At 43.0% G+C, this 15,566-nt stretch overlaps 1 protein-coding gene across 1 annotated transcript in view; it reads left to right on the top strand.

Moving 5' to 3' along the window:
• Positions 1-3,051: 3,051 nt before the first annotated feature.
• SLC25A42 (solute carrier family 25 member 42) overlaps positions 3,052-15,566 on the top strand; it is a 42,330-nt gene continuing 29,815 nt past the window's right edge. The window contains exon 1 of the mRNA XM_087703241.1: positions 3,052-3,113. The gene's annotated coding sequence lies outside the window, so the exon portion shown is untranslated. The remainder of the gene's footprint in view (positions 3,114-15,566) is intronic.

The following is a 15,566-nucleotide window of genomic DNA, read 5'->3' as shown; positions in this document are numbered from 1 at the left end:
TTCTGGTCATCACCAGCTGACACTTTTGGCCTAACGGGATGTGCAGCATGTCCATTCTGCTCGACCTGGTTGGATGGATATAAATTCTTAGAAAAAGATGCTCCCCCAGGTACCCCAGTCCCAGGCCATATAGGGCTTTAAAGGTAACCTTGAATTGCACCTGGAAATGTACCTCTGCAGCTCACACAGAAGTAGTGTTACATGTGCATGTGTGCGGTACCATTTACTACCCACACAGCTACATTCTGCACCAGCAGAAGTTCCCAAATGGTCTTCAGGGGCAGCCCCATTTAGAGCTTGTTACAGTAGTCTAACCTAGCGGTTACAAGGGCATGATACTCTGTAACTACTATGGGTAGTTTTCAACTGATAATCATTCATTTAATGACCTTTTGGAGTTATGACAGCAGTGAGAAAAAGTGATTTGCAATTAGTTCTTGCACTTGGAATTGTAGCATCCCTATAGTCTCATGATCAAAACTTATGCGCTTGACAAAATGTGGGTGCTTATGGCTCAGTTATTTCTGCGAATTAATGGATAATAATTTGCCAGAATTATTTGTTAGTCACAACTTATTGGTTTATCGGTTCCTGGTTATAGGAAGGTGTTTGTAAGCATTTACACAATATTCTGTGACACCAGTTAAAGTATCTAAACTTTGGTTTATCTTTTTTTCAGTTGCCTTTAATTGTTTCAAGCATTAGGGTCATCTCCAATGACCCTTGCCTCAGTCCACAATAGCTTTATTCTCAGTGTTTCCCGTCATCAGCCTGTTTTTCTACATCTATAATGAATTATTAATTCTTGTGGTTCAGGGAGCAGCATCGACACCCAGCCAGAACAATCCCGCGGTAATGTGAAACACAAGATGATGTTATCTTACATATTTGCGTAACAATTTCTGATACAATTTTCTACAGCATCACATTGATGTGGTTTTCATCATCATGCTACTATTGGCCTACTGCCAATTACCTCCACTAGACCGATACGATCGCATAGATTAGGCCTCCTCCGAATTCCATCATCCAGCCAGTGTAGACTGGCAACTACCCGGAGGAGAGCCCTCTCGGTGGCTGCTCCGACCCTCTGGAACGAACTCCCCGTGGAGATTCGGACCCTCACCACCCTCCAGTCCTTCCGCGCCGCCCTAAAGATCTGGCTGTCCCGGCTGGCCTGGGGTTAAGATTCTGACCCCACTCGAATTGTGTGACTGTTGTGTTTCTTTTAATATGTTGTATTGTCCTTATGTTGGAAATTGTTTGTCCTTCCCCCCCGCCCCCTTTTTGAACTGTGAGCCGCCCTGAGTCCCCCCAGGGAAAAGGGCGGCATACAAATAAAGGGAAAATGAAAAAAATGAAAAAATTGGGAAAATAACAGCCTTGGCAATGTATTGCCAGCGTGTTGCCTCTGCATTTCGTTATTGTGTCTGGACTGCCTCTGATTTTTCCAAAAGGCAGGATATTCTCTAATGACTCATGCCTGCACACTATGCATCCAAAATATTTAAGACTGAGGTTTTATATTAATGCTTCCTCACAAGATTGTTTTGTGGAGAAATAAGAAGGCGAGAGTTTGTATGCCATCTTGTATTCACTAAGTGTATTCACTAAGTGAATTCACTTGTATTCACTAACAACAAATAATGTTCTTTCTGCGCCAACTCAGGAAGCTCAAACTGCCCAATCCAGCTGCTGATCCAGTTCTACAGAGGAATTATTGAGTCTGTCATCTGCACCTCTATAACTGTCTGGTTTGGTTCTGCAACCCAAGAAGACAGACATGGACCTCAGAGGATAATCAGAACTGCAGAAAAAACAATTACTGCTAACCTACCTTCCACTGAGGACTTGTACAATGCATGAGTCAAAAAGAGGGCCATGAAAATATTTACAGACCCCTCGCATCCTGGACATAAATTGTTTCAACTCCTACCCTCCATATTGTTTGGAAACAATACTATAGAGCACTGCACACCCAAACAATTAGAAACAATAACAGATTTTTCCCAAACGCCCTCACTCTGCTAAACAAATAATTCCATCATCACTGTCAAACTATTCACCAAGGCTGCATTACTATTACTATTAGTCTTCTCATCGTTCCTATCACCCATCTCCTCCCACTTATGACTGCAGGATGGTAACTTTGTTGATGGAACCTTTCGATTTATATTGATTGCTTATTTGTACCCTATGACTATCATGAAGCGTTGTACCTTACGATTCTTGATGAATGTATCTTGTCTTTTTATGTACACTGAGAGCATAGGAACCAAAGACAAATGCCTTGTGTGTCCAATCACACTTGGCCAATAAAAAATTCTATTCTATTCTATTCTATTCGAAAAATAAAGGCAGGGTAAAAATCTAATCAATAAATGGTCTTGTGACAATATCACAAAATTATACATATGTGGTGTCATACCTAAATACAAATGTGGTGTCATACCTAACTACAAATGTGTACTAATTATATTATTAGTGATACTTATTAGTAATTATTGGGCAAGATATGGATTGACTTTGTAAAATGCCTAGTGAAGTTATTTATCACGCCACACAGTTAAGTGTTTTCGTAATGAGTACAAACGCATAAATAAAGCTTAAACAATGCATAAATTAACCCAATACTTCTCATTAATATGTGTGTGTGAGGGGGAGTATATACATACAGACACAGATTTAAATTAGAGTGATAAATTAAATAACAAGACGAAATACCAGTCATTTACTTTACGCACCTCCCATCTTCCTGTAGGCGTGGCCTCCCATCACCAAACCCCGCCCATCCTGGTTGAGCACCTTCCTCCAGGACTGTTCTGAGCCTTCTTTCCCCACCCGCCCGTATCAGCTTTCTCTCTCCCTATTGGCGAGAGCAGCAGCCAATCACACAAACCGAAGCTCCCTCCTCCTCTGCGATGACCTTCCCTCTTTCCCCTTAGTTTTCGCCTCGCTCCTCGTCCACCTCCCTCCTCCGCCTCTTTTTGAAACGGGCCGCGCTGATTGGCCAAGGCGAGGGCATAAGGGGCGTGTCCCGAAGGGACGAGTCTAGACGAGACGAGACGACGCGGCGACAGCAGCTGGGAGAGCAAAAGCACCTGAAGGGAGGGGTGAGTGCGCATGTGCGATATGTAGTTGCTCCCCTTTCCTCCAAAATAAATAAATAAATAAGAGAAAGGGGGGGGGTCGTCTGAGTGTTTCTCCCCTCTTTAGGGACAAGTTTGGGGGGGGGTGATATGAAGGCAAGTGGAAGGGAAGATTTTAAAGTCCTATTATTCTACTGAAATGGGGGACTTGGAGACTGCTGAGTTGTGCCTGGAGGTGGGGGGGGGGAGGCATGTAACTTAAAAGCCAAATCCCCCCCCCCCTTGATGTGACAGTGGCTAACTTGTATTCTCTTAAAGGGAAGGGAAGCCTTCAGACTTATTTGGATCAGATGAGAGAGAGAATAAAGGCTCATTTCCCTGCTTCCAAAAGAGGCTAGGGGTGAAAATAAAGGCTTAACTGCCCCCCCACTCCTTGACAAGGAGGGGGCTATAAAGGAATCATCTCCTCCCCCTTGGATTTAAAGGGTGGGGGGCTCAAATGCTTCTTTCCCCTCTCTTTAGAGGAGGGGGTCCAAAGGATAGGGAGGGGGAGAAAAGCAAATGTACCCCCTGGTTCTAATATGCGGGTGGTTTTAATTCAAATATTGCTTCTTCCGAAGGGCGGAGAACTTTGAGTTTCTCCCTTCTTCATATTTACCAATAGAGAAAGGGTTAATCGTCACTCCTCTTCCCTTGAAAGGGGGAAGGGGTCAAGGGCTGAAGGTGAGTTGCTCCCCTCTTTTTCCTCCTCTTAAATTGAATTGGGGAAGGGGGCTTGAGCCTATTCGGTTTCCAAACTTGAGTGTTTTGCTGTATGTGTTGTTGAAAGTTGACCTTTGTGTCTGCAAGGAGCCACTTTCCCTTTGCCCCAAATTCCCATCCAGGATAGAGAGGGGAATCCCCTTCAATCTAAACAATATATAATTAAATTGGGGGGGACACGGACAATTAACCTGTATTTTCTTCCCCCTCCCCAAAATAAGGACTGAAGGAATGAACTTGTTGAACTGCAGTGCAATGGATAACTCTCCCTCTTGACTTAGTAGACTTGATTTGAAAGGGGACAACAACAAATGTTTAAAACCTCTTTCTTTTCTAATGGGGTTTTGTGTGAGGGTTAAGAATTAAAACAGTTTCTAGTGTCTTGTTTCTTTGGCTAAAAAGCAGTGGAGGCTGCAGGTTAGCTCCTCCCTTAGTTGAATGGTAGAGGGTTGAAAAGCTTAAATCTGACCGCATTCATTTGAGAAGCAAATGAAGGATCAAAGTTTAATTCCCCATTCTTTGTGGTTGGGAAAAGCTTAATGTTAATTGACCTCTTGTTTAGAAAGAACAGCTGGAAGATTGAACCAGAACCATGGTTAATCTTCCTATCAATTTTTTTAAGCACCCTCTCCAAACATTTGAGGATAAAGAAAGTACCCCAAACCCCAAAATAGAGAAATCTGTAGTAATAACACACTGTATAGCACTTTCAACATAGTTTTAAGAAAGTGATTGTTGAGGTACCTAAAATTAAAACAACTGCTTTTGCAAGTTTTGGTGGAGTCATATTATATTGGCTTTTTTTCCCCCAATGTTGCAATTCACCATTCTTAAAATCCATATTCTTATACCCCCTTAGTGGAGAATTAGTCTATCCTTCAGTAGTATTTTGTGAACAGAGGTATTCCATTTGTAGCTTCCCTTCTGTCTAGTATTTTTGCCTTTAGAAGAGTTCAATATTTCATTTTTGAATCGATCATCTGAAGTTAGGGTAAATAAGAGTAGGTGGTTTGATCAGTGCGCTTCAGGGGTGATTATTCTAATCTTTACACCATGCTAACTTTTTATTTTAGTATATGGAAATTATTTTTTAATGATTTATTTTTGTGAATGATTGGAAGAAGCAAGTAATGAATAAAGTTGTCACAGTTATCTCAGAATAGTGTCGAAGAGGCTTGGGGCTGTCTTAAACGTGTTGACAAGGGAATCTTGACAAACCAAGAAACATTTGATTGGGGGTAGAAGGCTAAAGATTTGGAATAAGTTCTCTTCCCTCTATTTCTCTCCCCCTTCCCTCCATCCTTGTGAAACCGTTTGAATTTTCTCTTTTTAAGGCAGGAAATGATACCGTATATTCAGTTGGTTGAAACATGGTTTTATTTGCAAAGGTTTGCTCTTAGTAACTCTGGTATGCTCCCCTCCCTCTGTCAAAGATAAAATTGACCCCAATCTGAGCCTGCAGCGCTGGAATAGAAGAGACCAATGGTTATTCATTGAAAATGGGTTTTGACTGCTTAAAAGAAGGGCAAAGAATACATGAATACAGCAGCACCAGTCCTGGTGTTCTTTATAAAACTTTCTTTTAGCTGGGGCCGTGAGCTCCCATTGGTAATGCTGAGAGTTATGGCCAGCCATAAAAGACAGCTAGCTGTACGAGTGGCCACATATGAAATACCTTTCTGTATTTCAGAAAAAGGGGTTAGGGTACAATGGAGCTTGGTAATAATATGGGGCTGCAACAAATCAAATTTAGGGAAAATTTCCTCCCTTTCCCTCCAGGCTATCTTGCATTGGCCTAGACATTTTTCTTCTTTTCTATCACAATGTGACAGGGGTGTGTATGTATGCATTTTCTTAAGGATAGAGAAGATAAGCAATGCTATTCGAGATAAGGCTGGTAGCTGAATCAGCTGATGAAGCTCTGGTGTTACAGCTTTGACTTTAGTTGGCATGTGATAAAAGTCTAACTTGCTAGTTTAGGGGTTTTGACACACGTCCCATTTTATTTTCTGCAGAGATCCTTGAGTTTAATTCTCAAGATTGTTGTGGGTGACTTGGCTGTCAAGGAAGTCTTCAGGACTGACACCGATATAGCCTCAGTCAACAATGCTTGAAAATTATATGTTTTGATTGGCTGCAGAAGTTTAAATCCTTCCGGGAAACTTCCTGTTGTCGTGTGCATTTTGGTTGCATGGTTTAGATCAGGGGTGTCTAAACTCGATTTCATTGAGGGCCGCATCGGGGATTGTATTTGACCTTGACTGGGTTGGGCGTGGCCAGCTTGACGCCACTCATGTCGGGAGGGGGGCATCTGTGATGACCCAAATGCCCTGCCAATGAAAATGGGCTCCATTTTCAGCTGTGACAGCCTCCTGCGACCCTCTGCCAGTGAAAACTGAGCTCTGTTTTCACTAGCAGAGGGCAGCTGGAGGCCATCACAGCCGAAAACGGAGCCTAGGAGGACTGTGTGTGGCCGTCCTGAGCTCCATTTTCGCTGGCAAAGGGATTGCGAGCTAGTCTAGGGTGGCCCTGTGGGCCAGATCCAGACACCCCCAAGGGTCAGATCCAGTCCCTGGGCCATGAGTTTGACATTCCTGGTTTAGATTTTCAATACTGAGACTTTGCAGATGTCTTAAAAATTATTCCCACCTGGGTCACATTCTGAAACATTGTTTTCCTCTTGTACAATGCTTTATATCTCTCCCCCAATTGTATTCAATAGAAACATGTTATCTGTAAGGCTTTGATTTCCACAGAGGTGGGGTAGTCGGTCCTGACTAATCACTTGGTCTTCTTGTATTTGTTTATGGTGTGAAGGGACAACCCGGGAGCAAAATATGGTTAGCTGCACAATGATGAACATCATTTTTGACCAGCGTTTTGAATGAATGTGCCTTTTGCATCTGAATTTTGAGTTCACTTGTTGAGCCACATTGCAACTTTCCACTAATTCTACTACAGGTAGTCCTCGACTTATATAGTGACCCTTCAATTTATATAGTGACCCTTCAAAGTTAACAATCACACATTTACGACTGTTGCAGCATCCATGTGATCAAAATTCAGATGCTTGACAGCCGGCTCACGTGGGGTCATGTGATCCACTTTTGCGAATTTCTGACAAGCAAAGTCAATGTGGAAAGCAGAATCCCTTTACAACCGTGTTCCTAACTTAACAGTTGTAGTGACACACTTAACAACTATGGCAAGAAAGGCCATACGATGGGGCAAAATTCACTTAACAAATGTTTCACTTAGCAACAGAAATGTTTGGCTCAATTGTCATAAGTCGAGGACTACCTGTATTGCTCCAGTGTAGGGAATCCAGATCTGGAACATTCCCAGCCAATTTCTATCCCGTCAGGGGTGGAAAAAAATCCCATTATTTGTCTAATAATTAGCTCACTGATAATTGCCAGTCCATTTGATATACAGGTAGTCCTTGATTTACGACTACAGTTGAGCCCAACATTTCGGTTAAGTGAATTTTGCCCCATTTTCTTGCCCCAGTTCTTAAGTGAATCACTGCAATTGTGATTCTGATTTCCACATTGAGTTTGCTTGTCAGAAGGTTGTGAAAGGTGATCACATGACCCTGGGATACTGCAAACGTCATAAATATGTGTCAATTGCCAAGTGTCTGAATTTTGCTCACCTGACCATGGGCATGTTGCAATGGTCATGTGAAAAACAGTCATAAATCTTTTTTTTTTCAGTTCCTTTGTAACTTTGAAGAGTCACTAAATTCACTGTGGTTAGGTGAGGACTATCTGTATTGTCCAGCTTTCCAGTTGTAAACTGGAGTGATGAAAAGTGGATTCTGATAATATTGAAAGGGGATTAGTTCCACTTCTGGTGAACTGACTGACAAGAACTATAAAGGAATTTACATTGATCTTTTCTAGGAATTGCAGCTATTTAAAATTGCTTGCATTTCCCGTCTTCGGTCCATTCTCAGTTTTCTTTATTACCATGTTGGCTTGTCTGGTTTAGACATTGATTTTGTCGTGACCCGACAAAAGGGCGAACGTCATAAGCGCGCCGACAAAACCGCTGCACTAAAACCGCGATGTCAAAAGCGCGTCAGCAACAGCGCGCCGTCAGAAGCGCGATTTAAGTTAAGGTAAGGTTTAGGGTTAGGTTTAGGGTTAGGTTTAGGGTTAGGGTTAAGTTTAGGGTTAGGTTTAGGGTTAGGATTAGGTTTAGGGTTAGGTTACAGCGCGCTTCTGTCGGCGCGCTGTTGTCGGCGCGCTTCAGGGCTCATTCATCGCTCCTCCGTCGTGCGGTTTTGTCACCGCGGTTTAGTCAGGCGCGCTTTTGTCGTTCGCGCATTTGTGGTGGAACCGATTTTGTAACCGTACCAGGTTAATTCTTTTCTGAAGTTCCTGACTTCAGGAAGGTTTATTTATCCTTCCCGTTTTCTAGGTGCGACTGCTCTGAGTCTTTTAATTGCTCCCAGTTGTTGATTCTCTGGGAGCGATTTCTACATCCTTGTTCCCAAAACTTTCAAAAGATTCGAAAGTCAAACAAACTGTTCTTGTCCTGGAAGTTTATACAGACGTTATGGAAGCAAAGGTTATTTCCACACTGAGAGGTGAAATGGAAAAGTTTTCTCAACTAGCAAGAATGGAGGAAAGAGATGCCAACTGGAGCATTTAGCTGCTGGACTCCCTGCAAGAATTTCCAGCATGTTAGAAAAAAATATATATTACAGATCATATTGAATATTTACCAGAATGTGTAACTAATGTTGAAAATAAGCTGGCGAAAATTACTCATTTACAGAAATATTTACCAGCTAAGGGTTGCATCCTTTTCTAAGCTGAATGAAGGCAAGACACTCTTCTCCCAAGCTAGTATGTCATCCACAAAAAAGCAAAATGTTCCAGTTTGGTCTAGTGGTTAAGTTGTTGTTAATTGCAAAGTTGTGTCCAACCCATGGAAAACATTCCTCCAGGCCTTCCTGTCCTCTACCATCCTCTGGAGTCCATTTAAGTTCACGCCTACTACTTCAGTGACTTCATCCAGCCACTCCATTCTCTGTTGTCCCCTTCTTCTTTTGCCCTCTTATCTATCGTTCCCAGCATGAGGCTCTTCTCCAGTGAGTCCTTCCTTCTTAACCTCCCCGTCGAGATTCGCACCCTCACCACCGTCCCGACCTTCCGCATAGCCCTTAAGACCTGGCTATCCCATCAGGCCTGGGGATAGGTTCTCAATTTACCCGCCCGAGTGTTGACTGTTGAATGCAAGTTGTGTCTTATCATTTTATTTTGTTCACATATTGTTTGTTTTTTGTATTGCACCCCCCTTCCCTACGATTGTAAGCCGCCTTGAGTCCCCTCAGGGAAAAGGGCGGCCTATAAATCTTAATAAAATGTAAAATGTAAAATGTAAAAATTAGGTGGCCAAAGTATTTGAGTTTTCTCTTCAGGATCTGGCCTTCTAAAGAGCAGTCAGGGTTGATCTCCTCTAGGACTGACCGGTTGGATCACCTTGCAATCCAAGGGACTCGCAAAAGTCTTCTCCAGCACCAGCTAATTAAACTTTCATTCTAAAGCAGGATTTCTCAACCTTGGCCACTGTAAATTTTTTAAGTTGCCAAGGTTGAGAAACATTGTTCTAAACCAAGGGTGTCAAACTGGATTTCTTTTGAGGGCCGGATTAGCATTGTAGTTCTCTTTCGTATGCCAGCCGGGGTGGGTGGGTGAGAGATGGGACAGATGCCTCCTGCAGCACCCTGCTGGCCAAAATGCGGCAAAGGGGGGGCTGTGCAAGGCCTACCATACCCTGTTCTCGGCCTGCACAGCCTCCTGCAGCACTTTGCCAGCCAAATGGGGCGCGGGGGGGGGCTTCATGTGCCCCCCCCGGCAGCCATTTTGGTTCCCAGAGGCACTGCAGGCCAGTCCTTTGCTGTTTCCAGGTAGGTCCTGGGCCAGATTTAACTACCCCCACGGTCCAGATCCGACCCACGAGCCTTGAGTTTGACACCCCTGTGTTAAACCAAGCTTTAGATCAGTGTTTCTCAACCTTGGCAACTTGAAGATGTCCGGACTTCAACTCCCAGAATTCCCCAGCCAGCATTCGCTGGCTGGGGAATTCTGGGAGTTGAAGTCCAGACATCTTCAAGTTGCCAAGGTTGAGAAACACTGCTTTAGATCCTTGGGGCGACCCTCAATTAATGGCATCTTCCACTGATTAGGAAGTCTGGGGGTTTAAACATCATTCTCTCCTTCCAATTTTTCGCCCCGCCAAAAAACTTCCCCATGGAGTAATTAGACCGAGAGTTAGTGCGTGACCCATACCTACTTAATGAACTTCCATAGCTGAGGGTAGACTTTAACTTGGTCCCAGTCTAGTCCTTCAATATTTACCAATCCCCTGGCATTCTCTTCAACATAATTGTTTAAATATGGCATTTTAAAAGGTGGGTACAGTTGTTGGAATTTTGGATTCATTCCCATAGGGCAGGGGTAGGGAACTATGGTCCTCCATGTTGGCTCAGGAATTCTGGGAGTTGAAGTCCACAAGTCATAAGGGGGCCATAGTTCCCCATCTCTGTCATAGGGATGTGCCCCTAAATATCAATAGTGTGCTGGAAGAATACTGAATGATTAGCAGAATGTCCCATTTTAAAGATAACACGTTGTCTTGGATACAGAGTACTTTATGGACTCTATCCAATTGTCCCTGAATGCCAACAGACATTCATTGCATTTGAAGTTGGAAGTAGTATATTAAGAAATTTATAAGAATAGAAAAGCTTTTCTTTTATCTAAACCTCATCTTAATGAGAGAGACTCACAAGAGTGTGTGTGAAGGATAGGATTGGGGTTAGACTAGAAGACCTCCAAGGTCCCTTCTAACTCTGTTATTCTGTTTTGTTTCGTTTCCGCAAGGATAGTCTACTTTTGTCTTTTAAATGCATTCATTTATAGTAGTGAAAAACAATACAGGAAGTCTGTAAAGACCCTTCTCATCATCTTTTTTTCAGTAATTTGCTTTCAGATCAAACAACTCACAACGAGGATGCAGTCTCCCACAAAACATGCATTCTCCCTTCAGGTACAAGCTCTCCTCCACTTACAACCACTTTTGAGCCCAAAATTTCTGTTCCTAAGCGAGACAGTTGAATTTTCCCCATTTTAAGACACCTTTCTTGGTTGTTAAGTGAATCACTGCAGTTGTTCAGTCAGTAACACAATTGTTAAGTGAATCTGGCCTCCCCCTTGACTTTGCTTGTCAGAAGGTCACAAAAGGTGATCACGTGACCCTGGGATACACCAACTGTCATAAATTGCCAAGCATCTGAATTTTGACCATGTGACCATGAGTTTAGGTTTAGGTTTAGGTTTATTGGTTTTGTATGCCGCCCACTCCCGAAGGACTCCGGGCGGCTCACAATAAACAGGGGAGGGAATAAATAAGTACTTGTACTTGTACTTGACGCCTCTTCACCCATCGTGGGTATAGGCGACTTCCATGGAAATTTGGCGCCACTGTTTTCGGTCCTGGGCTAGGGTTGTCAGGTGGTGCAGCCAGTCGCTATTATATGATTTTCGGCTAAGATTGAATGGGCGCATGACTATATCTTCGGCTTTCCGTTTGAAGTGACGCAGAGTGGTTAGACGAACTTTTGGCCGTTTCCAGGTCGGACCAGGCTCTGCAAGCAGGGAAATTTTTGGGAATAAATAAGACAATACAAGCAATTTTAAAATCCACAACAGTCACAATTAAAACAGGGTTGGGTGCTTTAACACCCAGCTGGGGATGCTACAACCGTCATAAGTGTGAAAAAAACAATCATAAGTCACTTTTCTTCAGTGCCGTTGTAATTTCAAACGGTTATTAAATGAACTGTTGTAAGTCCAACTGTTGTATATGAAAAATATTTGACCCCCAGAAAAATATGAAAATGTATTCCTTCTCATTCTAAAGTATAGGATTCAGAACCAGGATCCCAAGTTATAGGAATTCATGGTGTGAAAAAAACAGGAAGAGGGTGTTGGCAGTGGAACCAATTAATCAGAGAGAGTGGGCTTACTTTCACTGGAAGTAGGCAGGTGAAGAGTAGAACCATCTGCTAAGAATGATTGAATTTGGGTTACTCATCTGAGCAATGTATTAGATTCAAAGCCTAAATCGGTGGCTTTCAAACTGGCAAGTTTACAGTATGTGGACTTCAAGTCCCAGAATTCCCAATGTTGGGGAATTCTGAGAGTTGAAGTCCACATATTCTAAAGTTGCCAAGTTTGAAAAAACACTGCCCTAAATAGCTCCTTTCAATTCTAGGTTGCTGGATTTACTCAAACCTGAGCTGTAGTACAGTGGTGTCACATCTTGCTGGCTGTTTAGGTATAGAAAGCAATATCTATTTAAGATTGCAGAAACTTCCTTTTTTTTCTGGAACGAGCTCCCCGTGGAGATTTGAACCCTCACCACCCTCCAGGCCTTCCGCAAAGCCCTTAAAACCTGGCTGTTCCGACAGGCCTGGGGCTAAAGAGCTTTTGCCCCCCCCCCTCGAATGGTATGGTTGTTGTGTGCTTTTAAATTGTGTATTGTTCTGTTTGTCTTTTTTATTCTTTATTTGTACCCCTTCCCTTGACTTGGATTGTGAGCTGCCCTGAGTCCCCTTCGGGGAAAAGGGCGGCATAGAAATGAATCAAATTCAAATTTTCTGGAAAATCTGAGATAGCATGAAGTTCACCAGGATTTTATAGCAATTTACAGCAGTGTTTTTCAATTTCGGCAACATTAAGAAGCATGCTGGCTGGGGAATTCTGGGAGTTGAAGTCCATGCATCTTAAAGTTCCTGGGGTTGAGAAACACTGATCTGTAGTAAATTGGTAGGTTTTCTGAAACTGGTAGCAGAATATAAATAACGTTTCCTCTTCGGCGTTCTGTGCTGGTTTGGAGAACGTGTCAGCCCATTCTGCTTCTGTGCTCAATTTTATCCTAGAATCTATGTTCCAGCTGGCAGGTGTAATCTGTCTTCTTTACGTCTTGTCATTTGCAGTTATCAGATCGATGCATAAATATGAGATTGTAATAAGGTATTGCTCTTGCTCTGCAGGGTGTTTTTTAGAACAGCATTTAGTGGCAGTCCCTTAGCAGTGTGGTGTTCTAGTGATGAAGATGCTCAAAAGGTTGAGAGTTCAATCCTAGGTAGTGGGAGATATTTATCTCCTAGAGCACAAACGAAAAACATCTGCTGAGAACTACAAGTGGGCATCAGGAAGGGCATCCAGCCAGTAAAGACTCCGCTCCATTCATTTGCCCTGACTGGGTTCACCGACAAAAGGGCGAACGACAAAAGCGCGCCCGACTAAACCCCGGTGACAAAACCGCGAGTTCTAAAGCGTGCTGACGAATGAGCGCTGAAGCACGGTGACGACAGCGCAGCGACAGAAGCGCGCTGTAAACCTAACCCTAATCCTAAACCTAACCTTAAACCTAACCCTAATCCTAAACCTAACCCTAAACCTTAAACCGAAACCGAAACCTAACCCTAAACCTAACCCTAACCCTAACCCTAAACCTAACCCTAACCCTAAACCTAACCCTAACCCTAAACCTAACCCTTACCTTAACTTAAATCGCACTTCTGTTGGCACGCTGTTGTCGTCGCGTTGATGACGTCACGTTGATGACGTCGCGGTTTTAGCACCGCGGTTTTGTCGGCACACTTTTGTCGTGCGCGCATTTGTCGGGTCACACCCTGACTGTACCCAAATAGGGAGTTTTTATTTATTTAAAGGCAATCCCTAATATGATGCTTACAGTGGTTTGTGTAAATGGAAATCATTTATTGAATAGTTTCTGGGGTGTATTTTGGCTGTACAGGTAGTCCTTGATTTATGACTGGTTACTTAGTGACTCCTTGAAGTTTCGACAGACCACAAAAATGTACTTACGACCCAGATTTGACGTTCTGATGATCGACACACCCTTTGCAGTGTCCTATGGTCACACAACGAAAAATGACATTTTTTTTTTGCCAAAAATCAACATTTACCGTACTTCTGGTTTCCATCCCAAAAATGTCCACTGCAGATAATGGATTTGCTTAACATCGATGGCATTTGTTTTACTGCCATGTTCACTTCATAAACCTCTGCAAAAATGATTGTAAAATCAGGTGTGGTCACACGAGGACCAGCTTAACGACCTTTATAATGTCATGCAACCTTAATGACATGACCATAATTGAGCCCGGAGTTAAGGTTATAAGGACTATCGTGTTTAAGTGGTGGGCTCTTTTTTTGATAAAAGTACAAAATTTTAGCAAAACAAGGAAGAAACATTCCACAAACCTATGTTCTATCCATAGTTTTAAGTAACATTTGAAAAACTTTTAACTCTGGAAGCATGAAAACATGTGCAGGCAAAGCTTTTCAATATCCCTCTTACTGCAGCTTCTTCAGAACTGTGATCCTTCCCCATTATTCTTTTATCCATTGCTGTTATTTTATAGCAGAATATTTTGTTGCCCTTTGCCTCTGGTTTGTGTATTTGTGTACTATGGTATTAGCAAATCGAAGGTGAATTATCCAGGGCAGGTGAGCTGCATTTCAGTTAACCTGCCGAACAAGTTTGAAAACAAAAGTACTTGTCATAACTCAGAGAAAAAGATTTGTTTGTGGTGTATCTCTGGAATTGTCTGAGCTAACTTGCCTATGGACGGCCTCTCCTGCTCCCTCCAATTGTACAAGACTCTTGTTTCAACCTGTTGTTCCTTCACCTATGAAAAGAAACCATGATTTCCTCTTACTGGAAGCCATATTCTTCTATACCAGTGTTCTGTCCCAGTTCACCGACAAAAGGGCGAATGACAAAACCGCGCCCGACTAAACGGCGTCGCTGACATCATCAACAGGGCGACAACAGCGCAGAGACAGAAGCACGCTGTAAACCCTAAACCTAAACTTAACCCCTAACCCTAACCCTAACCCTAACCCTAAACCTAACCCTTAACCTAACCCTAAACCTAACCCTAAACCTAACCCTTAACCTAACCCTAAACCTATCCCTAAACCTAACCCTAAACCTAACCCTAAACCTAACCCTTAACCTAACCCTAACCCTAATCCTAACCCTAACCCTAACCCTAAACCTAACCCTTACCTTAAGTTAAATCGGCTTTCTTTCAACGCGCTATTTAAAGCACCCTTCTTTCTCCGCGCTGGCTGTTGTCGCCGCGTTGATGACGTCAGCAATGCGGTTTAGTCGGGCGCGGTTTTGTCGTTCGCCCTTTTGTTGGGTCACATTCTGTCCCAAGTCTCTACAATATATACGGATGCAGACTTGGCTGTCTGCCACAACTAAGGAGGGAGATAAGCAACCCCTTGGCTTGCAAGATCATACAATGGGGCAAAACTCACTTAATATATATCTCACTTAACAAAAGAAATTTTGGGCTCAATCATGGTCACAAGTCGAGGACTACCTATACTATAGTTATACAATCAGCAAATCACCAAATTCACAGTGTAACACCCTATGTCGCTCCAGATTGTGGAACATCAAGTCTTCCATCTGCTTCCTCCCTTTCTTCTGAGTTTTGGTACGTATAATGGAAAATGAAAGGGATGCAGTGGCTCAGTAACTAAGATGCTTGTCGATCAGAAAGGTTGGCAGTTTGGCCGTTTGAATCCCTAGCGCCGCGTAATGGAGTGAGCTCCCATTACTTGTCCCAGTTTCTGCCAACCTAGCAGTTCG

This window comes from Thamnophis sirtalis, unplaced genomic scaffold (genome assembly GCF_051295495.1).
Source record: "Thamnophis sirtalis isolate CommonGarterSnake01/CBP01778 unplaced genomic scaffold, rThaSir2_p1.2 scaffold_1, whole genome shotgun sequence".
NCBI lineage: Eukaryota > Metazoa > Chordata > Lepidosauria > Squamata > Natricidae > Thamnophis > Thamnophis sirtalis.
This window is presented reverse-complemented; position numbering and strand designations above follow the sequence as displayed.